Raw genomic sequence first — 27,976 nt, 5'->3', positions numbered from 1 at the left:
CTCTGTCAATGTAACACACCCAGGGAAGAGCAGACTGACCACACTCTGTCAATGTAACACACCCAGGGAAGAGCAGACTGACCCCACTCTGTCAATGTAACAGACCCAGGGAAGAGCAGACTGACCCCACCCTGTCAATGTAACACACTCAGGGAAGAGCAGACTGACCCCCCTCTGTCAATGAAACACACCCAGGGAAGAGTAGACTGACCCAACTCTGCCAATATTACCCAGCCAGGGAAGAGCAGACTGACCCCACTCTGTCAATTTAACACACCCAGGGAAGTGCAGACTGGCCCCACTCTGCCAATGTTACACACCCAGGGATGAGCAGACTGACCACTCTCTGTCAATGTAACACTCCCAGGGAAGAACTAACTGACACCACTCTGGCAATGTAACACAGCCAGGGAAGAGCAGACTGACCTCACTCGGTCAATATAACAGACACAGGGAAGAGCAGACTGACCACACTCTGTCATTGCAACACACCCAGGGAAGAGCAGACTGAGTTCACTCTGTCAATGTAACACACACAGGGAAGAGCAGACTGACCCCTTTCTCTCAACGTTATACACCCAGGGAAGATCAAACTTACCCAATTCTGTCAATGTAAAACACCCTGGGAAGAGCAGACTGACCCCACTCTGTCAATGTAACACACCCAGGGAAGAGCAGACTGACCCCACACTTTCAATGTAACCCACCGGGGGAAGAGCAGACTGACCGCACTTTGTCAATGTAACACACCCAGGGAAGAGCAGACTAACCCCACTCTGTCAATGTAACACACCCAGGGAAAGGCAGACAGACCCTGTTCTGTCAATGTAACACACCCAGGGAAGAGCATACTGACCCCACTCTGTCTATGTAACGCACCCAGGGAAGAGCAGACTGACCCCACTCTGTCAATATCACAGACCCAGGGAAAAGCAGACTGACCCCACTCTGTCAATGTAACACACCCAGGGAAGAGCAGACTAAACCCACTCTGTCAAAGTAACACACTCAGGGAAGAACAGACTGACCACACTCTGTCAATGTAACGCACCCAGGGAAGAGCAGACTGACCCCACTCTGTCAATGTAACAAACCCAGGGAAGAGCAGACTGATCCCACACTGTCAATGATACACACCCAGGGAAGAGCAGACTGACCCCACTCTGTCAATGTGACACTCTCAGTGAAGAGCAGACTGACCGCACTCTGTCAATGTAACACACCCAGGGAAGAGCAGACTGACCGCACTCTGTCAATGTAACACACCCAGGGAAGAGCCGACTGACCCCACTCTGTCAATGTAACACACCCAGGGAAGAGCAGACGAACGCCACTCTCTCAATGTAACACACCCGGGGAAGAGCAGACTGACCCCACTCTGTCAATGTAACACACACAGTGAAGAAGAGACTGATCCCACTGTGTCAATGTAACACTCCCAGGAAAGTGCAGACTGACCCCTCTGTGTCAATGTAACACACCCAGGGAAGACAAGACTGACCCCACTCTGTCAATGTAACGCACCCAGCGAAGAGCAGACTGACCCCACTCTGTCAATGTAACCCAGTCAGGGTAGAGCAGTCTGACCCCACTCTGTTAATGTAACCCACCCAGGGAAGAGCAAACTGTTTCCACTCTGTCTGTGTAACACACCCTGGGAAGAGCAGACTCACCCCACTCTGTCAATGTAACACATCCAGGTAAGAGCAGACTGACCCTTCTCTGTCAATGTAAGACACCCAGGGAAGTGCAGACTGACCCAACTCTGTCAATGTAACTCACCCAGGGAAGATACGACTGACCCCACTCTGTCAATGTAACACCCCCTGGGAAGAGCAGACTGACCCCATTCTGTCAATGTAACTCACTCAGGGAAGAGCAGACTGACCCCACTCTGTCAATGTATCTCACAAAGGGAAGAACAGACTGACCCCACCCTGTCAATGTAACATATCCAGGGAAGAGCAGACTGACCCCACTCTGTCAATGTAACACACCCAGGGAAGTGCAGACTGACTCCACTCTGTCAATGTAACACACCCAGGGAAGAGCAGGCTGACCACACTCTGTCAATGTAACACACGCAGGGAAGTGCAGACTGACCACACTCTGTCAAAGTAACACCACCAGGGCATAGCCGACTGACCCCACTCTGTCAATGTAACACACCCAGGGAAGAGCAGACTGACCCCACTCTGTCAATGTAACACACTGCGGGAAGAGCACACTGACCCCAGTCTGTCAATGTAACTCACAAAGGGAAGAGCAGACTGACCCCACTCTGTCAATGTAACCCACCCAGGGAAGAGCTGACTGACTCCACTCTGTCAATGTAACACACCCAGGGAAGAGCAGACTGACCACACTCTGTCAATGTAACACGCGCAGGGAAGTGCAGACTCACCCCACTCTGTCAATCTAACACACCCAGGGAAGAGCAGACTGACCCCAGTCTGTCAATGTAACTCACAAAGGGAAGAGCAGACTGACCCCACTCTGTCAATGTAACACACCCAGGGAAGAGCAGACTGACTCCACTCTGTCAATGTAACACACCCAGGGAAGAGCAGACTGACCACACTCTGTCAATGTAACACACGCAGGGAAGTGCAGACTGACCACCCTCTGTCAAAGTAACACCACAAGGGCAGAGCCGACTGAACCCACTCGGTCAATGTAACACACCCAGGGAAGAGCAGACTGACCCCACTCTGTCAATGTAACACACTCAGGGAAGAGCACACTGACCCCAGTCTGTCAATGTAACTCACAAAGGGAAGAGCAGACTGACCCCACTCTGTCAATGTAACCCACCCAGGGAAGAGCTGACTGACTCCACTCTGTCAATGTAACACACCCAGGGAAGAGCAGATTGACCACACTCTGTCAATGTAACACGCGCAGGGAAGTGCAGACTCACCCCACTCTGTCAATCTATGACACCCAGGGAAGAGCAGACTGACCCCAGTCTGTCAATGTAACTCACAAAGGGAAGAGCAGACTGACCCCACTCTGTCAATGTAACACACCCAGGGAAGAGCAGACTGACTCCACTCTGTCAATGTAACACACCCAGGGAAGAGCAGACTGACCACACTCTGTCAATCTAACACACGCAGGGAAGTGCAGACTGACCACACTCTGTCAAAGTAACACCACCAGGGCAGAGCCGACTGACCCCACTCTGTCAATGTAACACACCCAGGGAAGAGCAGACTGACCCCACTCTGTCAATGTAACACACCCAGGGAAGAGCAGACTGACCCCACTCTGCCAATATAACAGACCCAGGGAAGAGCAGACTGACCCCACCCTGTCAATCTAACACACTCAGGGAAGAGCAGACTGACCCCCCTCTGTCAATGAAACACACCCAGGGAAGAGTAGACTGACCCCACTCTGCATATATAACCCAGCCAGGGAAGAGCAGACTGACCCCACTCTGTCAATTTAACACACCCAGGGAAGTGCAGACTGGCCCCACTCTGCCAATGTTACACTCCCAGGGATGAGCAGACTGACCACTCTCTGTCAATGTAACACTCCCAGGGAAGAACTAACTGACACCACTCTGGCAATGTAACACAGCCAGGGAAGAGCAGACTGACCTCACTCGGTCAATATAACAGACACAGGGAAGAGTAGACTGACCACACTCTGTCATTGCAACACACCCAGGGAAGAGCAGACTGAGTTCACTCTGTCAATGTAACACACACAGGGAAGAGCAGACTGACCCCATTCTCTCAACGTTATACACCCAGGGAAGATCAAACTTACCCAATTCTGTCAATGTAAAACACCCTGGGAAGAGCAGACTGACCCCACTCTGTCAATGTAACACACCCAGGGAAGAGCAGACTGACCCCACACTTTCAATGTAACCCACCGGGGGAAGAGCAGACTGAACGCACTCTGTCAATGTAACACACCCAGGGAAGAGCAGACTAACCCCACTCTGTCAATGTAACACACCCAGGGAAAGGCAGACAGACCCTGTTCTGTCAATGTAACACACCCAGGGAAGAGCATACTGACCCCACTCTGTCTATGTAACGCACCCAGGGAAGAGCAGACTGACCGCACTCTGTCAATATCACAGACCCAGGGAAAAGCAGACTGACCCCACTCTGTCAATGTAACACACCCAGGGAAGAGCAGACTAAACCCACTCTGTCAAAGTAACACACTCAGGGAAGAACAGACTGACCCCACTCTGTCAATGTAACGCACCCAGGGAAGAGCAGACTGACCCCACTCTGTCAATGTAACAAACCCAGGGAAGAGCAGACTGATCCCACACTGTCAATGATACACACCCAGGGAAGAGCAGACTGACCCCACTCTGTCAATGTGACACTCTCAGTGAAGAGCAGACTGACCGCACTCTGTCAATGTAACACACCCAGGGAAGAGCAGACTGACCGCACTCTGTCAATGTAACACACCCAGGGAAGAGCCGACTGACCCCACTCTGTCAATGTAACACACCCAGGGAAGAGCAGACTAACGCCACTCTCTCAATGTAACACACCCGGGGAAGAGCAGACTGACCCCACTCTGTCAATGTAACACACACATTGAAGAAGAGACTGATCCCACTGTGTCAATGTAACACTCCCAGGAAAGTGCAGACTGACCCCTCTGTGTCAATGTAACACACCCAGGGAAGACAAGACTGACCCCACTCTGTCAATGTAACACACCCAGGGAAGAGCAGACTAAACCCATTCTGTCAGTGTAACCCAGTCAGGGTAGAGCAGTCTGACCCCACTCTGTTAATGTAACGCACCCAGGGAAGAGCAGACTGACCCCACTCTGTCAATGTAACAAACCCAGGGAAGAGCAGACTGATCCCACACTGTCAATGATACACACCCAGGGAAGAGCAGACTGACCCCACTCTGTCAATGTGACACTCTCAGTGAAGAGCAGACTGACCCCACTCTGTCAATGTAACACACCCAGGGAAGAGCAGACTAAACCCATTCTGTCAGTGTAACCCAGTCAGGGTAGAGCAGTCTGACCCCACTCTGATAATGTAACCCACCCAGGGAAGAGCAAACTGTTTCCACTCTGTCTGTGTAACACACCCTGGGAAGAGCAGACTCACCCCACTCTGTCAATGTAACACATCCAGGTAAGAGCAGACTGACCCTTCTCTGTCAATGTAAGACACCCAGGGAAGTGCAGACTGACCCAACTCTGTCAATGTAACTCACCCAGGGAAGATACGACTGACCCCACTCTGTCAATGTAACACCCCCTGGGAAGAGCAGACTGACCCCATTCTGTCAATGTAACTCACTCAGGGAAGAGCAGACTGACCCCACTCTGTCAATGTATCTCACAAAGGGAAGAGCAGACTGACCCCACCCTGTCAATGTAACATATCCAGGGAAGAGCAGACTGACCCCACTCTGTCAATGTAACACACCCAGGGAAGTGCAGACTGACTCCACTCTGTCAATGTAACACACCCAGGGAAGAGCAGGCTGACCACACTCTGTCAATGTAACACACGCAGGGAAGTGCAGACTGACCACACTCTGTCAAAGTAACACCACCAGGGCATAGCCGACTGACGCCACTCTGTCAATGTAACACACGCAGGGAAGAGCAGACTGACCCCACTCTGTCAATGTAACACACTCAGGGAAGAGCACACTGACCCCAGTCTGTCAATGTAACTCACAAAGGGAAGAGCAGACTGACCCCACTCTGTCAATGTAACCCACCCAGGGAAGAGCTGACTGACTCCACTCTGTCAATGTAACACACCCAGGGAAGAGCAGACTGACCACACTCTGTCAATGTAACACGCGCAGGGAAGTGCCGACTCACCCCACTCTGTCAATCTAACACACCCAGGGAAGAGCAGACTGACCCCAGTCTGTCAATGTAACTCACAAAGGGAAGAGCAGACTGACCCCACTCTGTCAATGTAACACACCCAGGGAAGAGCAGACTGACTCCACTCTGTCAATGTAACACACCCAGGGAAGAGCAGACTGACCACACTCTGTCAATGTAACACACGCAGGAAAGTGCAGACTGACCACCCTCTGTCAAAGTAACACCACCAGGGCAGAGCCGACTGACCCCACTCTGTCAATGTAACACACCCAGGGAAGAGCAGACTGACCCCACTCTGTCAATGTAACACACTCAGGGAAGAGCACACTGACCCCAGTCTGTCAATGTAACTCACAAAGGGAAGAGCAGACTGACCCCACTCTGTCAATGTAACCCACCCAGGGAAGAGCTGACTGACTCCACTCTGTCAATGTAACACACCCAGGGAAGAGCAGATTGACCACACTCTGTCAATGTAACACGCGCAGGGAAGTGCAGACTCACCCCACTCTGTCAATCTAAAACACGCAGGGAAGAGCAGACTGACCCCAGTCTGTCAATGTAACTCACAAAGGGAAGAGCAGACTGACCCCACTCTGTCAATGTAACACACCCAGGGAAGAGCAGACTGACTCCACTCTGTCAATGTAACACACCCAGGGAAGAGCAGACTGACCACACTCTGTCAATGTAACACACGCAGGGAAGTGCAGACTGACCACCCTCTGTCAAAGTAACACCACCAGGGCAGAGCCGACTGACCCCACTCTGTCAACGTAACACACCCAGGGAAGAGCAGACTGACCCCACTCTGTCAATGTAACACACCCAGGGAAGAGCAGACTGACCCCACTCTGCCAATATAACAGACCCAGGGAAGAGCAGACTGACCCCACCCTGTCAATCTAACACACCCAGGGAAGTGCAGACTGGCCCCACTCTGCCAATGTTACACACCCAGGGATGAGCAGACTGACCACTCTCTGTCAATGTAACACTCCCAGGGAAGAACTAACTGACACCACTCTGGCAATGTAACACAGCCAGGGAAGAGCAGACTGACCTCACTCGGTCAATATAACAGACACAGGGAAGAGCAGACTGACCACACTCTGTCATTGCAACACACCCAGGGAAGAGCAGACTGAGTTCGCTCTGTCAATGTAACACACACAGGGAAGAGCAGACTGACCCCATTCTCTCAACGTTATACACCCAGGGAAGATCAAACTTACCCAATTCTGTCAATGTAAAACACCCTGGGAAGAGCAGACTGACCCAACTCTGTCAATGTAACACACCCAGGGAAGAGCAGACTGACCCCACACTTTCAATGTAACTCACCGGGGGAAGAGCAGACTGACCGCACTCTGTCAATGTAACACACCCAGGGAAGAGCAGACTCACCCCACTCTGTCAATGTAACACATCCAGGTAAGAGCAGACTGACCCTTCACTGTCAATGTAAGAGACCCAGGGAAGTGCAGACTGACCCAACTCTGTCAATGTAACTCACCAAGGGAAGACACGACTGACCCCACTCTTTCAATGTAACACCCCCTGGGAAGAGCAGACTGACCCCATTCTGTCAATGTAACTCACTCAGGGAAGAGCAGACTGACCCCACTCTGTCAATGTATCTCACAAAGGGAAGAGCAGACTGACTCCAATCTGTCAATATAACACACCCAGGGAAGAGCAGACTGACCACACTCTGTCAATGTAACGCACGCAGGGAAGTGCAGACTGACCACACTCTGTCAAAGTAACATCGCCAGGGCATAGCCGACTGACCCCACTCTGTCAATGTAACACACCCAGGGAAGAGCAGACTGACCCCACTCTGTCAATGTAACACACCCAGGGCAGAGCAGACTGACCCCAGTCTGTCAATGTAACTCACAAAGGGAAGAGCAGACTGATCCCACACTGTCAATGTAACCCACCCAGGGAAGAGCAGACTGACTCCACTCTGTCAATGTAACACACCCAGTGAAGAGCAGACTGACCACACTCTGTCAATGTAACACACGCAGGGAAGTGCAGACTGACCCCACTCTCTCAATCTAACACACCCAGGGAAGAGCAGGCTGACCACACTCTGTCAATGTAACTCACAAAGGGAAGAGCAGACTGACCCCATTCTGTCAATGTAACACACCCAGGGAAGAGCAGACTGACTCCACTCTGTCAATGTAACACACCCAGGGAAGAGCAGAAAGCCACACTCTGTCAATGTAACACACGCAGGGAAGTGCAGACTGACCCCACTCTCTCAATCTAACACACCCAGGGAAGAGCAGGCTGACCACACTCTGTCAATGTAACACACCCAGGGAAGAGCAGACTGACCACACTCTGTCAAAGTAACACCACCAGGGCATAGCCGACTGACCCCACTCTGTCAATGTAACACACTCAGGGCAGAGCAGACTGACCCCAGTCTGTCAATGTAACTCACAAAGGGAAGAGCAGACTGACCCCACTCTGTCAATGTAACCCACCCAGGGATGAGCAGACTGACTCCACTCTGTCAATGTCACGCACCCAGGGAAGAGCAGACTGACCTCATTCTTTCAATGTCACTCACAAAGGGAAGAGCAGACTGCCCCCACTCTGTCAATGTAACCCACCCAGGGAAGAGCAGACTGACCCCACTCTGTCAATGTAACCCACCCAGGGAAGAGCAGACTGACTCCACTCTGTCAATGTAACACACCCAGGGAAGAGCAGACTGACCACACTCTGTCAATGTCACACACGCAGGGAAGTGCAGACTGACCGCACTCTGTCAATCTAACACACCCAGGGAAGAGCAGACTGACCCCACTCTGTCAATGTAACTCACAAAGGGAAGAGCAGACTGACCCCACTCTTATCAATGTAACACACCCAGGGAAGAGCAGACTGACTCCACTCTGTCAATATAACACACCCAGGGAAGTGCAGACTGACCACACTCTGTCAAAGTAACACCACCAGGGCAGAGCCGACTGACCCCACTCTGTCAATGAAACACACCCAGGGAAGAGCAGACTGACCCCACTCTGTCAATGTATCACACCCAGGGAAGAGCAGACTGACCCCAGTCTGTCAATGTAACTCACAAAGGGAAGAGTAGACTGACCCCACTCTGTCAATGAAACACACCCAGGGAAGAGCAGACCGACCCTACTGCGTCAATGGAACACACCCAGTGAAGAGCAGACTGATCCCACTCTGTCAATGTAACACACACAGGGAAGACCTGACTGACCCCACTCAGTCAATGTAACACACAGGGAAGAGCAGACTGACCTCACTCTGTTAATGTAACACACCCAGGGAAGAGCAGACTGACCACACTCTGTAAATGTAACACACACAGGGAAGACCTGACTGACCCCACTCAGTCAATGTAACACACAGGGAAGAGCAGACTGACCGCACTCTGTCAATGTAACACACCCAGGGAAGAGCAGACCGACCCCACTCTGTGAATGTAAGACACCCAGGGAAGAGCACACTGACCTCACTCTGTCAATGTAACACCCCCAGGGAAGAGCAGACTGACCTCATTCTTTCAATGTCACTCACAAAGGGAAGAGCAGACTGCCCCCACTCTGTCAATGTAACACACCCAGGAAAGAGCAGACTGACCCCTCTGTGTCAATGTAACACACCCAGGGCAGACAAGACTGACCCCACTCTGTCAGTGTAACGCACCCAGCGAAGAGCAGACTGACCCCACTCTGTCAATGTAACCCACCCAGGGTAGAGCAGACTGACCCCACTCTGTTAATGTAACCCACCCAGGGAAGAGCAAACTGTTTCCACTCTGTCGATGTAACACACCCTGGGAAGAGCAGACTCACCCCACTCTCTCAATGTAACCCACCCAGGGAAGAGCAGACTGACCCCACTCTGTCAATGTAACACCCCCAGGGAAGAGCAGACTGACCCCACTCTGTCAATGTAACACACCCAGGGAAGAGCAGACTGACCCCACTCTGTCAATGTAACACACCCAGGGAAGAGCAGACTGACCCCACTCTCTCAATGTAACACATCCAGGGAAAAGCAGACTGACCCCACTCTCTCAATGTAACACACCCGGGGAAGAACAGACTGACCCCACTCTGTCAATGTAACGCACCCAGCGAAGAGCAGACTGACCCCACTCTGTCAATGTAACCCAGTCAGGTTAGAGCAGACTGACCACACTCTGTGAATGTAACCCACCCAGGGAAGAGCAAATTGTTTACACTCTGTCTGTGTAACACACCCTGGGAAGAGCAGACTCACCCCACTCTGTCAATGTAACACACCCAGGTAAGAGCAGACTGACCCTTCACTGTCAATGTAAGACACCCAGGGAAGTGCAGACTGACCCAACTCTGTCAATGTAACTCACCAAGGGAAGATACGACTGACCCCACTCTGTCAATGTCACACCCCCTGGGAAGAGCAGACTGACCCCATTCTGTCAATGTAACTCACTCAGGGAAGAGCAGACTGACCCCACTCTGTCAATGTATCTCACAAAGGGAAGAGCAGTCTGACTCCAATCTGTCAATGTAACACACCCAGGGAAGAGCAGACTGACCACACTCTGTCAATGTAACGCACGCAGGGAAGTGCAGACTGACCACACTCTGTCAAAGGAACATCACCAGGGCATAGCCGACTGACCCCACTCTGTCAATGTAACACACCCAGGGAAGAGCAGACTGACCCCACTGTGTCAATGTAACACACCCAGGGCAGAGCAGACTGATCCCAGTCTGTCAATGTAACTCACAAAGGGAAGAGCAGACTGATCCCACTCTGTCAATGTAACCCACCCAGGGAAGAGCAGACTGACTCCACTCTGTCAATGTAACACACCCAGGGAAGAGCAGACTGACCACACTCTGTCAATGTAACACACGCAGGGAAGTGCAGACTGACCCCACTCTCTCAATCTAACACACCCAGGGAAGAGCAGGCTGACCACACTCTGTCAATGTAACTCAAAAAGGGAAGAGCAGACTGACCCCACTCTGTCAATGTAACATACCCAGGGAAGAGCAGACTGACTCCACTCTGTCAATGTAACACACCCAGGGAAGAGCAGACTGACCACACTCTGTCAATGTAACACACGCAGGGAAGATCAGACTGACCCCACTCTGTCAATGTAACACACCCTGCAAAGAGCAGACTGACCCCACTCTGTCAATGTAACAGACCCAGGGAAGAGCAGACTGACCCCACTCTGTCAATGTAACACACCCAGGGAAGAGCAGACTGACCCCACTCTGTCAATGTAACACACCCAGGGAAGAGCAGACTGACCCCTTTCTGTCAATGTAACTCAAAAAGGGAAGAGCAGACTGACCCCACTCTGTCAATGTAACACACCCAGGGAAGAGCAGACTGACCCAACTCTGTCAATTTAAGACACCCAGGGAATAGCACACTGACCCCTCTCTGTCAATGTAACCCACCCAGGAAAGAGCAGACTGACCCCACTCTGTCAATGTAACACTACCAGGAAAGAGCAGACTGACCCCACCCTGTCAATGTAACACCCTGAGGGAAGATCAGACTGACCGAACTCTGTCAATGTAACACACCCAGGGAAGAGCAGACTGACCCCATTCTATCAAAGTAACACCCCCAGGGAAGAGCAGACTGACCCCACTCTGTCAATGTAACACATAGGGAAGAGCAGACTGACCCCACTCTGTCAATGTAACTCAAAAAGGGAAGAGCAGACTGACCCCACTCTGTCAATGTAACACACCCAGGGAAGAGCAGACTGACCCAACTCTGTCAATGTAACAAACACATGGAAGAACAGACTGACCCCACTCTGTCAATGTTACACACTCTGTAAAGAGCAGACTGACCCCACTCTGTCAATGTAACAGACCCAGGGAAGAGCAGACTGACCCCACTCTGTCAATGTAACAGACCCAGGGAAGAGCAGACTGACCCCACTCTGTCAACGTAACACACCCAGGGAAGAGCAGACTGACCCCACTCTGTCAATGTAACTCAAAAAGGGAAGAGCAGACTGACCCCACTCTGTCAATGTAACACACCCAGGGAAGAGCAGACTGACCTCACTCTGTCAATGTAACACACACAGGGAAGGGCAGACCGACCCCACTCTGTGAATGTAACACACCCAGGGACGAGCAGACTGACCCCACTCTGTCAATGTAACACCCCCAGGGAAGAGCTGACTGACCCCACTCTGTCAATGTAACACCCCCAGGGAAGAGCAGACTGACCACACTCTGTCAATGTAACACACCCAGGGAAGTGCAGACTGACCCCACTCTGTCAATGTAACACCCCCAGGGAAGAGCAGACTAACCCCACTCTGCCAATGTAACACACGCATTGATGAGCAGACTGACCCCACTCTGTAAATGTAACACACAGGGAAGAGCAGACTGACCCCACTCTGTCAATGTAACACACCCATGGAAGAACAGCCTGACCCCACTCTGTCAAAGTAACACACAGGGAAGAGCAGACTGACCCCACTCTGTCAATGTAACACACCCATGGAAGAACAGCCTGACCCCACTCTGTCAAAGTAACACAACCTGTAAAGAGCAGACTGACCCCACTCTGTCAATGTAACACACACAGGGAAGGGCAAACCGATCCCACTCTGTCAATTTAACACAACCAGGGAAGAGCAGACTGACCCCACTCTGTCAATGTAACCCACCCAGGAAAGAGCAGACTAACCCCACTCTCTCAATGTAACACACACAGGGAAGAGCACACTGACCCCAGGCTGTCAACGTAACACACCCAGGGAATAGCAGACTGACCCCACTCTGTCAATGTAACCCACCCAGGAAAGAGCAGACTGACCCCACTCTGTCAATGTAACACATACAGTGAAGGGCAGACCGACCCCACTCTGTCAATGTAACACACCCAGGGAAGAGCTGACGGAACCCACTCTGTCAATTTAACGCACCCTGGTTTGAGCACACTGACCCCACTCTGTCAATGTAGCCCACCCAGGAAAGAGCAGACTGACCCCCTCTGTCAATGTAACACACACAGGGATGAGTAGATTGACCCAACTCTGTCAATGTAACCCACTCAGTTAAGAGCAGACTGACCCCAATCGGTCAATGTACCCTTCCCAGGGAAGAGCAAACAGACCGCACTCTGTGAATGGAACACACCCAGGGAAGAGCAGACTGACCCAACTCTGTCAATGTAACACACTCAGGGAAGAACAGACTGACCCCACTCTGTCAATGTAACACACTCTGTAAAGAGCAGACTGACCCCACTCTGTCAATGTAAAACACACAGGGAAGGGCAGATCGACCCCACTCTGACAATGGAACACACCCAGGGAAGAGCAGACTGACCCCACTCTGTCAATGTAACACACCCAGGGAAGAGCAGACTTACCCTTCTCTGTGAATGCAACACATCCAGGGAAGGGCATACTGACCCCATTCTGTTAATTTAACACCCCCAGGGAAGAGCAGACTGACCCCACTCTTTCAATGTAACACCCACAGTGAAGTGCAGACTGACCCCACTCTGTTAATGTAACTCACCCAGGGAAGATCCAACTGACCCCACTCTGTCAATGTAACACATCCAGGGAAGGTCAGACTGACCCCATTCTGTCAATCTAACACACACAGGGAAGAGCAGACTGACCCCACTCTGTCAATGTTGCACACAGGGAATAGCAGACTGACCCCACTCTGTCAATGTAACACACCCAGGGAAGAGCAGACTGACACAACTCTGTCAATGTAACACACCCATGGAAGAACAGACTGACCCAACTCTGTCAATGTAACACACACATGGAAGAACAGACTGACCCCACTCTGTCAATCTAACACACACAGGGAAGAGCAGACTGACCCCACTCTGTCAATGTTACACACAGGGAATAGCAGACTGACCCCACTCTGTCAATGTAACACACCCATGGAAGAACAGACTGACCCCACTATGTCAATGTAACACACCCTGTAAAGAGCAGACTGACCCCACTCTGTCAATGTAACACACACAGGGAAGAGCTGACTGACCCCATTCTGTCAATGTAACGCATCCAGGTTTGAGCACACTGACCCCACTCTGTCAACGTAACACACACAGGGAAGGGCAGACCAACCTAACTCTGTCAATGTAACACACCCTGTAAAGAGCAGACTGACCCCACTCTGTCAATGTAACCACCCAGGATTGAGCACACTGACCCCACACTGTCAATATAACCCACCCAGGAAAGAGCAGACTGACCCCACTCTGTCAATGTAACACATACAGGGAAGAGCAGACTGACCCCACTCTGTCGATGTAACACCCCCAGGGAAGAGCAGACTGACCCAACTCTGTCAATATAACACACCCAGGGTAGAGCGGACTGACCCCATTCTATCAAAGTAATACACGCAGGGAAGAGCAGACAGACCCCACTCTGTCAATGTAACACACCCAGTGAAGAGCAGACTGACCTCACTCTGTAAATTTAACACCCCCAGGGAAGAGCAGACTGACCCCACTCTTTCAATGTAACACACACAGGGAAGGGCAGACTGACCCCCCTCTGTCAATGTAGCACACCCAGGGAAGAGCAGACTGACCCCAATCTGTCAATGTAACACACCCAGGAAAGGGCTGACTGACCCCCCTCTGTCAATGTAACACACCCAGGTAAGAGCAGACCGACCCCACTCTGTCAATGTTACACACAGGGAATAGCAGACTGACCCCACTCTGTCAATGTAACACACCCATGGAAGAACAGACTGACCCCACTATGTCAATGTAACACACCCTGTAAAGAGCAGACTGACCCCACTCTGTCAATGTATCACACACAGGGAAGAGCTGACTGACCCCACTCTGTCGATGTAACACCCCCAGGGAAGAGCAGAGTGACCCAACTCTGTCAATATAACACACCCAGGAAAGAGCAGACTGACCCCACTCTATCAATGTAACACACCCAGGGAAGAGCAGACTGACCCCACTCTGTCAATGTAACCCACCCAGGGAAGAGCAGACTGACCCACTCTGTCAATGTAACACACTCAGGGAAGAGCACACTGACCCCAGTCTGTCAATGTAACTCACAAAGGGAAGAGCAGACTGACCCCACTCTGTCAATGTACCCTTCCCAGGGAAGAGCAAACAGACCGCACTCTGTGAATGGAACACACCCAGGGAAGTGCAGACTGACCCAACTCTGTCAATGTAACACACTCAGGGAAGAACAGACTGACCCCACTCTGTCAATGTAACACACTCTGTAAAGAGCAGACTGACCCCACTCTGTCAATGTAAAACACACAGGGAAGGGCAGATCGACCCCACTCTGACAATGGAACACACCCAGGGAAGAGCAGACTGACCCCACTCTGTCAATGTAACACACCCAGGGAAGAGCAGACTTACCCTTCTCTGTGAATGCAACACATCCAGGGAAGGGCATACTGACCCCATTCTGTTAATTTAACACCCCCAGGGAAGAGCAGACTGACCCCACTCTTTCAATGTAACACCCACAGTGAAGTGCAGACTGACCCCACTCTGTTAATGTAACTCACCCAGGGAAGATCCAACTGACCCCACTCTGTCAATGTAACACATCCAGGGAAGGTCAGACTGACCCCATTCTGTCAATCTAACACACACAGGGAAGAGCAGACTGACCCCACTCTGTCAATGTTGCACACAGGGAATAGCAGACTGACCCCACTCTGTCAATGTAACACACCCAGGGAAGAGCAGACTGACACAACTCTGTCAATGTAACACACCCATGGAAGAACAGACTGACCCAACTCTGTCAATGTAACACACACATGGAAGAACAGACTGACCCCACTCTGTCAATCTAACACACACAGGGAAGAGCAGACTGACCCCACTCTGTCAATGTTACACACAGGGAATAGCAGACTGACCCCACTCTGTCAATGTAACACACCCATGGAAGAACAGACTGACCCCACTATGTCAATGTAACACACCCTGTAAAGAGCAGACTGACCCCACTCTGTCAATGTAACACACACAGGGAAGAGCTGACTGACCCCATTCTGTCAATTTAACGCATCCAGGTTTGAGCACACTGACCCCACTCTGTCAACGTAACACACACAGGGAAGGGCAGACCAACCTAACTCTGTCAATGTAACACACCCTGTAAAGAGCAGACTGACCCCAATCTGTCAATGTAACCACCCAGGATTGAGCACACTGACCCCACACTGTCAATGTAACCCACCCAGGAAAGAGCAGACTGACCCCACTCTGTCAATGTAACACATACAGGGAAGAGCAGACTGACCCCACTCTGTCGATGTAACACCCCCAGGGAAGAGCAGACTGACCCAACTCTGTCAATATAACACACCCAGGGTAGAGCGGACTGACCCCATTCTATCAAAGTAATACACGCAGGGAAGAGCAGACAGACCCCACTCTGTCAATGTAACACACCCAGTGAAGAGCAGACTGACCTCACTCTGTAAATTTAACACCCCCAGGGAAGAGCAGACTGACCCCACTCTTTCAATGTAACACACACAGGGAAGGGCAGACTGACGCCCCTCTGTCAATGTAGCACACCCAGGGAAGAGCTGACTGACCCCAATCTGTCAATGTAACACACCCAGGAAAGGGCTGACTGACCCCCCTCTGTCAATGTAACACACCCAGGTAAGAGCAGACCGACCCCACTCTGTCAATGTTACACACAGGGAATAGCAGACTGACCCCACTCTGTCAATGTAACACACCCATGGAAGAACAGACTGACCCCACTATGTCAATGTAACACACCCTGTAAAGAGCAGACTGACCCCACTCTGTCAATGTAACACACACAGGGAAGAGCTGACTGACCCCACTCTGTCGATGTAACACCCCCAGGGAAGAGCAGAGTGACCCAACTCTGTCAATATAACACACCCAGGAAAGAGCAGACTGACCCCACTCTATCAATGTAACACACCCAGGGAAGAGCAGACTGACCCCACTCTGTCAATGTAACACCGACAGGGAAGATCAGACTGACCCCACACTGTCAATGTAACACACCCAGGGAAGAGCAGACAGACCCCAATCTGTCAATGTAACTCAAAAAGGGAAGAGCAGACTGACCCCACTCTGTCAATGTAACACACCCAGGGAAGAGCAGACTGACCCCACTCTGTCAATTTAAGACACCCAGGGAATAGCACATTGACCCCTCTCTGTCAATGTAACCCACCCAGGAAAGAGCAGACTGACCCCACTCTGTCAATATAACACTACCAGGGAAGAGCAGACTGACCCCACTCTGTCAATGTAACACACCCAGTGAAGAGCAGACTGACCCCACTCTGTCAATATAACACACCCAGGGAAGAGCAGACTGGCCCCACTCTGTCAATGTAACACACCCAGGGAAGTGCAGACTGACGCCACTGTGTCAATGTAACACACCCAGGGAAGAGCAAACAGACCCCACCCTGTCAATGTAACACATCCAGGGAAGAGCAGACTGGCACCACTCTGTCAATAAAACACCTCCAGGGAAGAGCAGACTCACCCACTCTGTCGATGTTACACCCCCAGGGAAGAGCAGACTGACCCAACTCTGTCAATATAACACACCCAGGGAAGAGCAGACTGACCCCATTCTATCAAAGTAACACCCCCAGGGAAGAGCAGACTGACCCCACTCTGTCAATGTAACACACAGGGAAGAGCAGACTGACCCCACTCTGTCAATGTAACACAAACAGGGAAGAGCAGACTGACCCCACTCTGTCAATATAACACACACATGGAAGAACAGACTGACCCCACTCTGTCAATGTAACACACTCTGTAAAGAGCAGACTGACCCCACTCTGTCAATGTAAAACACACAGGGAAGGGCAGACCGACCCTACTCTGACAATGTAACACACCCAGGGAAGAGCAGACTGACCCCATTCTGTTAATTTAACACCCCCAGGGAACAGCAGACTGACCCCACTCTTTCAATGTAACACACACAGGGAAGTGCAGACTGACCCCACTCTGTTAATGTAACTCACCCAGGGAAGAACAGACTGACACAACTCTGTCAATGTAACACACCCATGGAAGAACAGACTGACCCCACTATGTCAATGTAACACACCCTGTAAGGAGCAGACTGACCCCACTCTGTCAATGTAACACACACAGGGAAGAGCTGACTGACCCCACTCTGTCAATTTAACGCACCCAGTTTTGAGCACACTGACCCCACTCTGTCAACGTAACACACACAGGGAAGGGCAGACCAACCAAACTCTGTCAATGTAACACACCCTGCAAAGAGCAGACTGAACCCACTCTGTCAATGTAACACACCCAGGTTTGAGCACACTGACCCCACTCTGTCAATGTAACCCACCCAGGAAAGAGCAGACTGACCCCACTCTGTCAATGTAACACACACAGGGAAGAGCAGACTGACCCCACTCTGTCAATGTAACACACCCAGGGAAGAGCAGACTGACCCAACTCTGTCAATATAACACACCCAGGGAAGAGCAGACCGACCCCATTCTATCAAAGTAACACCCCCAGGGAAGAGCAGACTGACCCCACTCTGTCAATGTAAAACACAGGGAAGAGCAGACTGACCCCACTCTGCTCTTCCCTGCGTGTGTTCCATTGTCAGAGTGGGGTCGGTCTGCCCTTCCCTGTGTGTTTTACATTGACAGAGTGGGGTCAGTCTGCTCTTTACAGAGTATGTTACATTGACAGAGTGGGGTCAGTCTGTTCTTCCTTGAGTGTGTTACATTGACAGAGTTGGGTCAGTCTGCTCTTCCCTGGGTGTGTTCCATTGACAGAGTGCGGTCTGTTTGCTCTTCCCTGGGAAGGATACATTGACCGATTGGGGTCAGTCTGCTCTTAACTGAGTGGGTTACATTGACAGAGTTGGGTCAATCTGCTCATCCCTGTGTGTGTTACATTGACAGAGTGGGGTCAGTGTGCTCTAACCTGGGTGCGTTAAATTGACAGAGTGGGGTCCGTCAGCTCTTCCCTGGGTGTGTTACATTGACAGAGTGGGGTCGGTCTGCCCTTCACTGTATGTGTTACTTTGACAGAGTGGGGTCAGTCTGCTCTTTACAGGGTGGGTTACATTGACAGAGTGGGGTCAGTCTGCTCTTCCCTGGGTGTGTTACATTGACAGAGTGGGGTCAGTCTGCTCTTCCCTGTGTGTTACATTAACAGAGTGGGGTCAGTCTGCTCTTCCCTGTGTGTGTTACATTGAAAGAGTGCGGTCAGTCTGCTCTTCCCTGGGGGTGTTAAATTGACAGAGTGAGGTCAGTCTGCTCTTCCGTGGGTGTGTTACAGTGACAGAGTGGGGTCAGTCTGCTCTTCCCTGGGTGTGTTACTTTGCTAGAATGGGGTCAGTCTGCTCTTCCCTGGGTGTGTTATATTGACAGAGTTGGGTCAGTCTGCTCTTCACTGGGGGTGTTACATCGACAGAGTGGGGTGAGTCTGCTCTTCCCTGGGGGTGTTTTATTGACAGAGTGGGGCCAGTCTGCTCTTCCCTGGGTGTGTTACATTGACAGAGTGGGGTCAGTCTGCTCTTTACAGAGTGTGTTACATTGACAGAGTGGGGTCAGTCTGTTCTTCCATGTGTGCGTTACATTGACAGAGTTGGGTCAGTCTGCTCTTCCCTGGGTGTGTTACATTGACAGAGTGGAATAAGTCTGCTCTTCCCTGTGTGTTACATTGACAGAGTGGGGTCAGACTGCTCTTCCCTGGGGGTGTTACTTTGATAGAATGGGGTCAGTCTGCTCTTCCCTGGGTGTGATACATTGACAGAGAAGGGTCAGTCTGCTCTTCCCTGGGTGGGTTACATTGACAGAGTGGGGTGAGTCCGCTCTTCCCTGGGTTTTTTATATCGACAGAGTGGAATCAGTTTGCTCTTCCCTGGGTGTGTTACATTAACAGAGTGGGGTCAGTCTGCTCTTCCCTTTGTGAGTTTCATTGACAGAGTGGGGTCAGTCTGCTCTTCCCTGGCTGTGTTACATTGACACAGTGGGGTCAGTCTGCTCTTTCCTGGTAGTGTTACATTGACAGAGTGGGGTCAGTCTGCTCTTTCCAGGGTGGGTTACATTGACAGAGTGGGGTCAGTCTGCTCTTCCCTGGGTGTGTTACATTGACAGAGTGGGGTCGGTCTGCTCTTCCCTGGGTGTGTTACATTGACCGAGGGGGGTCAGTCTGCCCTTCCCTGGGTGTGTTACACTGACAGATTGGGGTCAGTCTGCTCTTCCCTGGGTCTGTTACATTGACAGAGTGGGGTCAGTCTGCTCTTCCCTGGGTGTGTTACATTGACAGAGTGTGCTCATTTTCCCCTCCCTGGGTCTGTTACATTGAAAGAGTGCGGTCAGTCTGCTCTTCCCTGGGGGTGTTAAATTGACAGAGTGAGGTCAGTCTGCTCTTCCGTGGGTGTGTTACAGTGACAGAGTGGGGTCAGTCTGCTCTTCCCTGGGTGTGTTACTTTGCTAGAATGGGGTCAGTCTGCTCTTCCCTGGGTGTGTTATATTGACAGAGTTGGGTCAGTCTGCTATTCCCTGGCGGTGTTACATCGACAGAGTGGGGTGAGTCTGCTCTTCACTGGGGGTGTTTTATTGACAGAGTGGGGCCAGTCTGCTCTTCCCTGGGTGTGTTATATTGACAGAGTGGGGTCAGTCTGCTCTTCCCTGGGTGTGTTACATTGACAGAGTGGGGTCAGTCTGCTCTTCCCTGTGTGTGTTACATTGACAGAGTGGGGTCAGTCTGCTCTTTCGTATGTGGGTTACATTGACAGCGTGGGGTCAGTGTGCTCAAACCTGGGTCTGTTACATTGACAGAGTGGGGTCAGTCTGCTCTTTGCAGGGTGTGTTACATTGACAGAGTTAGGTTGGTCTGCCCTTCCCTGTGTGTGTTACGTTGACAGAGTGGGGTCAGTGTGCTCAAACCTGGGTGCGTTAAATTGACAGAGTGGGGTCAGTCAGCTCTTCCCTGTGTGTGTTACATTGACAGAGTGGGGTCAGTCTGCTCTTTACAGGGTGTGTTACATTGACATAGTGGGGTCAGTCTGTTCTTCCATGGGTGTGTTACATTGACAGAGTTGTGTCAGTCTGCTCTTCCCTGGGTGAGTTACATTAACAGAGTGGGGTCAGTCTGCACTTCCCTGTGTGTGTTACATTGAAAGAGTGGGGTCAGTCTGCTGTTCCCTGGGGGTGTTAAATTAACAGAATGGGGTCAGTCTGCCCTTCCCTGGATGTGTTGCATTCACAGAGAAGGGTCAGTCTGCTCTTCCCTGGGTGTGTTACATTGTTAGAGTAGGGTCGGTCTGCCCTTCCCTGTGTGTTTTACATTGACAGAGTGGGGTCAGTCTGCTCTTTACAGAGTGTGTTACATTGACAGAGTGGGGTCAGTGTGTTCTTCCATGTGTGTGTTACATTAACAGAGTTGGGTCAGTCTGCTCTTCCCTGGGTGTGTTACATTGACAGAGTGGGGTCAGTCTGCTCTTCCCTGTGTGTTACATTGACAGAGTGGGGTCAGTCTGCTCTTCCCTGGGGGTGTTACTTTGATAGAATGGGGTCAGTCTGCTCTTCCCTGGGTGTGTTATATTGACAGAGTTGGGTCAGTCTGCTCGTCCCTGGGGGTGTTACATCGACAGAGTGGGGTGAGTCTGCTCTTCCCTGGGGGTGTTTTATTGACAGAGTGGGGCCAGTCAGCTCTTCCCTGGGTGTGTTACATTGACAGAGTGGGTTCAGTCTGCTCTTCCCTGGGTGTGTTACATTGACACAGTGGGGTCAGTCTGCTCTTCCCTGCGTGTGTTACATTGACAGAGTGGGGCCAGTCTGCTCTTCCCTGGGTGTGTTATATTGACAGAGTGGGGTCAGTCTGCTCTTCACTGGGTGTGTTACATTGACAGAGTGGGGTCAGTCTGCTCTTCCCTGGGTGTGTTACATTGACACAGTGGGGTCAGTCTGCTCTTTCCTGGGAGTGTTACATTGACAGAGTGGGGTCAGTCTGCTCTTTCCTGGGTGGGTTACATTGACAGAGAGGGGTCAGTGTGCTATTCCCTGTCGGTGTTACATTGACAGAGTGGGGTCAGTCTGCTCTTCCCTGGGTGTGTTACATTGATAGAGTGGGGTCAGTCTGCTCTTTCCTGGGTGGGTTATGTTGACAGAGTGGGGTCAGTCTGCCCTTCCCTGGGTGTGTTACATTGACAGAGAAGGGTCAGTCTGCTCTTCCCTTTGTGAGTTTCATTGACAGAGTGGGGTCAGTCTGCTCATCCCTGGGTGTGTTACATTGACACAGTGGGGTCAGTCTGCTCTTTCCTGGTAGTGTTACATTGACAGAGTGGGGTCAGTCTGCTCTTTCCAGGGTGGGTTACATTGACAGAGTGGGGTCAGTCTGCTCTTCCCTGGGTGTGTTACATTGACAGAGTGGGGTCAGTCTGCTCTTCCCTGGGGGTGTTACTTTGATAGAATGGGGTCAGTCTGCTCTTCCCTTTGTGAGTTTCATTGACAGAGTGGGGTCAGTCTGCTCTTCCCTGGGTGTGTTACATTGACACAGTGGGGTCAGTCTGCTCTTTCCTGGTAGTGTTACATTGACAGAGTGGGGTCAGTCTGCTCTTTCCAGGGTGGGTTACATTGATAGAGTGGGGTCGGTCTGCTCTTCCCTGGGTGTGTTACATTGACCGAGGGGGGTCAGTCTGCCCTTCCCTGGGTGTGTTACACTGACAGATTGGGGTCAGTCTGCTCTTCCCTGGGTCTGTTACATTGACAGAGTGGGGTCAGTCTGCTCTTCCCTGGGTGTGTTACATTGACAGAGTGTGCTCAGTCTGCTCTTCCCTGGGTCTGTTACATTGAAAGAGTGCGGTCAGTCTGCTCTTCCCTGGGGGTGTTAAATTGACAGAGTGAGGTCAGTCTGCTCTTCCGTGGGTGTGTTACAGTGACAGAGTGGGGTCAGTCTGCTCTTCCCTGGGTGTGTTACTTTGCTAGAATGGGGTCAGTCTGCTCTTCCCTGGGTGTGTTATATTGACAGAGTTGGGTCAGTCTGCTATTCCCTGGGGGTGTTACATCGACAGAGTGGGGTGAGTCTGCTCTTCCCTGGGGGTGTTTTATTGACAGAGTGGGGCCAGTCTGCTCTTCCCTGGGTGTGTTATATTGACAGAGTGGGGTCAGTCTGCTCTTCCCTGGGTGTGTTACATTGACAGAGTGGGGTCAGTCTGCTCTTCCCTGTGTGTGTTACATTGACAGAGTGGGGTCAGTCTGCTCTTTCCTGGGTGGTTTACATTGACAGCGTGGGGTCAGTGTGCTCAAACCTGGGTCTGTTACATTGACAGAGTGGGGTCAGTCTGCTCTTTGCAGGGTGTGTTACATTGACAGAGTTAGGTTGGTCTGCCCTTCCCTGTGTGTGTTACGTTGACAGAGTGGGGTCAGTGTGCTCAAACCTGGGTGCGTTAAATTGACAGAGTGGGGTCAGTCAGCTCTTCCCTGTGTGTGTAACATTGACAGAGTGGGGTCAGTCTGCTCTTTACAGGGTGTGTTACATTGACATAGTGGGGTCAGTCTGTTCTTCCATGGGTGTGTTACATTGACAGAGTTGTGTCAGTCTGCTCTTCCCTGGGTGAGTTACATTAACAGAGTGGGGTCAGTCTGCACTTCCCTGCGTGTGTTACATTGAAAGAGTGGGGTCAGTCTGCTCTTCCCTGGGTGTGTTAAATTAACAGATTGGGGTCAGTCTGCCCTTCCCTGGATGTGTTGCATTCACAGAGAAGGGTCAGTCTGCTCTTCCCTGGGTGTGTTACATTGTCAGAGTAGGGTCGGTCTGCCCTTCCCTGTGTGTTTTACATTGACAGAGTGGGGTCAGTTTGCTCTTCCCTGGGGGTGTTACTTTGATAGAATGGGGTCAGTCTGCTCTTCCCTGGGTGTGTTATATTGACAGAGTTGGGTCAGTCTGCTCTTCCCTGGGGGTGTTACATCGACAGAGTGGGGTGAGTCTGCTCTTCCCTGGGGGTGTTTTATTGACAGAGTTGGGTCAGTCTGCTCTTCCCTGGGGGTGTTACATCGACAGAGTGGGGTGAGTCTGCTCTTCCCTGGGGGTGTTTTATTGACAGAGTGGGGCCAGTCTGCTCTTCCCTGGGTGTGTTACATTGACAGAGTTCGGTCAGTCTGCTCTTCCCTGGGTGTGTTACATTGAAAGAGTGGGGTCAGTCTGCTCTTCCCTGCGTGTGTTACATTGACAGAGTGGGGCCAGTCTGCTCTTCCCTGGGTGTGTTATATTGACAGAGTGGGGTCAGTCTGCTCTTCACTGGGTGTGTTACATTGACAGAGTGGGGTCAGTCTGCTCTTCCCTGGGTGTGTTACATTGACACAGTGGGGTCAGTCTGCTCTTTCCTGGTAGTGTTACATTGACAGAGTGGGGTCAGTCTGCTCTTTCCTGGGTGGGTTACATTGACAGAGAGGGGTCAGTGTGCTATTCCCTGTCGGTGTTACATTGACAGAGTGGGGTCAGTCTGCTCTTCCCTGGGTGTGTTACATTGACAGAGTGGGGTCAGTCTGCTCTTTCCTGGGTGGGTTACATTGACAGAGTGGGGTCAGTCTGCTCTTCCCTGGGTGTGTTACATTGACAGAGTGGGGTCGGTCTGCTCTTCCCTGGGTGTGTTACATTGACCGAGGGGGGTCAGTCTGCCCTTCCCTGGGTGTGTTACACTGACAGATTGGGGTCAGTCTGCTCTTCCCTGGGTCTGTTACATTGACAGAGTGGGGTCAGTCTGCTCTTCCCTGGGTGTGTTACATTGACAGAGTGTGCTCAGTCTGCTCTTCCCTGGGTCTGTTACATTGAAAGAGTGCGGTCAGTCTGCTCTTCCCTGGGGGTGTTAAATTGACAGAGTGAGGTCAGTCTGCTCTTCCGTGGGTGTGTTACAGTGACAGAGTTTGGTCAGTCTGCTCTTCCCTGGGTGTGTTACTTTGCTAGAATGGGGTCAGTCTGCTCTTCCCTGGGTGTGTTATATTGACAGAGTTGGGTCAGTCTGCTATTCCCTGGGGGTGTTACATCGACAGAGTGGGGTGAGTCTGCTCTTCCCTGGGGGTGTTTTATTGACAGAGTGGGGCCAGTCTGCTCTTCCCTGGGTGTGTTATATTGACAGAGTGGGGTCAGTCTGCTCTTCCCTGGGTGTGTTACATTGACAGAGTGGGGTCAGTCTGCTCTTCCCTGTGTGTGTTACATTGACAGAGTGGGGTCAGTCTGCTCTTTCCTGGGTGGTTTACATTGACAGCGTGGGGTCAGTGTGCTCAAACCTGGGTCTGTTACATTGACAGAGTGGGGTCAGTCTGCTCTTTGCAGGGTGTGTTACATTGACAGAGTTAGGTTGGTCTGCCCTTCCCTGTGTGTGTTACGTTGACAGAGTGGGGTCAGTGTGCTCAAACCTGGGTGCGTTAAATTGACAGAGTGGGGTCAGTCAGCTCTTCCCTGTGTTTGTAACATTGACAGAGTGGGGTCAGTCTGCTCTTTACAGGGTGTGTTACATTGACATAGTGGGGTCAGTCTGTTCTTCCATGGGTGTGTTACATTGACAGAGTTGTGTCAGTCTGCTCTTCCCTGGGTGAGTTACATTAACAGAGTGGGGTCAGTCTGCACTTCCCTGCGTGTGTTACATTGAAAGAGTGGGGTCAGTCTGCTCTTCCCTGGGTGTGTTAAATTAACAGATTGGGGTCAGTCTGCCCTTCCCTGGATGTGTTGCATTCACAGAGAAGGGTCAGTCTGCTCTTCCCTGGGTGTGTTACATTGTCAGAGTAGGGTCGGTCTGCCCTTCCCTGTGTGTTTTACATTGACAGAGTGGGGTCAGTCTGCTCTTCCCTGGGGGTGTTACTTTGATAGAATGGGGTCAGTCTGCTCTTCCCTGGGTGTGTTATATTGACAGAGTTGGGTCAGTCTGCTCTTCCCTGGGGGTGTTACATCGACAGAGTGGGGTGAGTCTGCTCTTCCCTGGGGGTGTTTTATTGACAGAGTTGGGTCAGTCTGCTCTTCCCTGGGGGTGTTACATCGACAGAGTGGGGTGAGTCTGCTCTTCCCTGGGGGTGTTTTATTGACAGAGTGGGGCCAGTCTGCTCTTCCCTGGGTGTGTTACATTGACAGAGTTCGGTCAGTCTGCTCTTCCCTGGGTGTGTTACATTGAAAGAGTGGGGTCAGTCTGCTCTTCCCTGCGTGTGTTACATTGACAGAGTGGGGCCAGTCTGCTCTTCCCTGGGTGTGTTATATTGACAGAGTGGGGTCAGTCTGCTCTTCACTGGGTGTGTTACATTGACAGAGTGGGGTCAGTCTGCTCTTCCCTGGGTGTGTTACATTGACACAGTGGGGTCAGTCTGCTCTTTCCTGGTAGTGTTACATTGACAGAGTGGGGTCAGTCTGCTCTTTCCTGGGTGGGTTACATTGACAGAGAGGGGTCAGTGTGCTATTCCCTGTCGGTGTTACATTGACAGAGTGGGGTCAGTCTGCTCTTCCCTGGGTGTGTTACATTGACAGAGTGGGGTCAGTCTGCTCTTTCCTGGGTGGGTTACATTGACCGAGGGGGGTCAGTCTGCCCTTCCCTGGGTGTGTTACATTGACAGAGAAGGGTCAGTCTGCTCTTCCCTGGGTCTGTTACATTGAAAGAGTGGGGTCAGTCTGCTCTTTCCTGGGTCTGTTACATTGAAAGAGTGCGGTCAGTCTGCTCTTTCCTGGGTGGGTTACATTGACCGAGGGGGGTCAGTCTGCCCTTCCCTGGGTGTGTTACATTGACAGAGTGGGGTCAGTCAGCTCTTCCCTGTGTGTGTAACATTGACAGAGTGGGGTCAGTCTGCTCTTTACAGGGTGTGTTACATTGACATAGTGGGGTCAGTCTGTTCTTCCATGGGTGTGTTACATTGACAGAGTTGTGTCAGTCTGCTCTTCCCTGGGTGAGTTACATTAACAGAGTGGGGTCAGTCTGCACTTCCCTGCGTGTGTTACATTGAAAGAGTGGGGTCAGTCTGCTCTTCCCTGGGGGTGTTAAATTAACAGATTGGGGTCAGTCTGCCCTTCCCTGGATGTGTTGCATTCACAGAGAAGGGTCAGTCTGCTCTTCCCTGGGTGTGTTACATTGTCAGAGTAGGGTCGGTCTGCCCTTCCCTGTGTGTTTTACATTGACAGAGTGGGGTCAGTCTGCTCTTTACAGAGTGTGTTACATTGACAGAGTGGGGTCAGTCTGTTCTTCCATGTGTGTGTTACATTGACAGAGTTGGGTCAGTCTGCTCTTCCCTGGGGTGTTACATTGACAGAGTGGGGTCAGTCTGCTCTTCCCTGTGTGTTACATTGACAGAGTGGGGTCAGTCTGCTCTTCCCTGGGGGTGTTACTTTGATAGAATGGGGTCAGTCTGCTCTTCCCTGGGTGTGTTATATTGACAGAGTTGGGTCAGTCTGCTCTTCCCTGGGGGTGTTACATCGACAGAGTGGGGTGAGTCTGCTCTTCCCTGGGGGTGTTTTATTGACAGAGTGGGGCCAGTCTGCTCTTCCCTGGGTGTGTTACATTGACAGAGTTCGGTCAGTCTGCTCTTCCCTGGGTGTGTTACATTGAAAGAGTGGGGTCAGTCTGCTCTTCCCTGCGTGTGTTACATTGACAGAGTGGGGCCAGTCTGCTCTTCCCTGGGTGTGTTATATTGACAGAGTGGGGTCAGTCTGCTCTTCACTGGGTGTGTTACATTGACAGAGTGGGGTCAGTCTGCTCTTCCCTGGGTGTGTTACATTGACACAGTGGGGTCAGTCTGCTCTTTCCTGGTAGTGTTACATTGACAGAGTGGGGTCAGTCTGCTCTTTCCTGGGTGGGTTACATTGACAGAGAGGGGTCAGTGTGCTATTCCCTGTCGGTATTACATTGACAGAGTGGGGTCAGTCTGCTCTTCCCTGGGTGTGTTACATTGACAGAGTGGGGTCAGTCTGCTCTTTCCTGGGTGGGTTACATTGACCGAGGGGGGTCAGTCTGCCCTTCCCTGGGTGTGTTACATTGACAGAGAAGGGTCAGTCTGCTCTTCCCTGGGTCTGTTACATTGAAAGAGTGGGGTCAGTCTGCTCTTTCCTGGGTCTGTTA

The sequence above is a fragment of the Chiloscyllium punctatum genome, chromosome 31, assembly GCF_047496795.1.
Source record: "Chiloscyllium punctatum isolate Juve2018m chromosome 31, sChiPun1.3, whole genome shotgun sequence".
Taxonomy (NCBI): domain Eukaryota; kingdom Metazoa; phylum Chordata; class Chondrichthyes; order Orectolobiformes; family Hemiscylliidae; genus Chiloscyllium; species Chiloscyllium punctatum.
The sequence above is the reverse complement of the archived record's forward strand: the minus strand, read 5'-3'. Positions refer to the sequence as shown.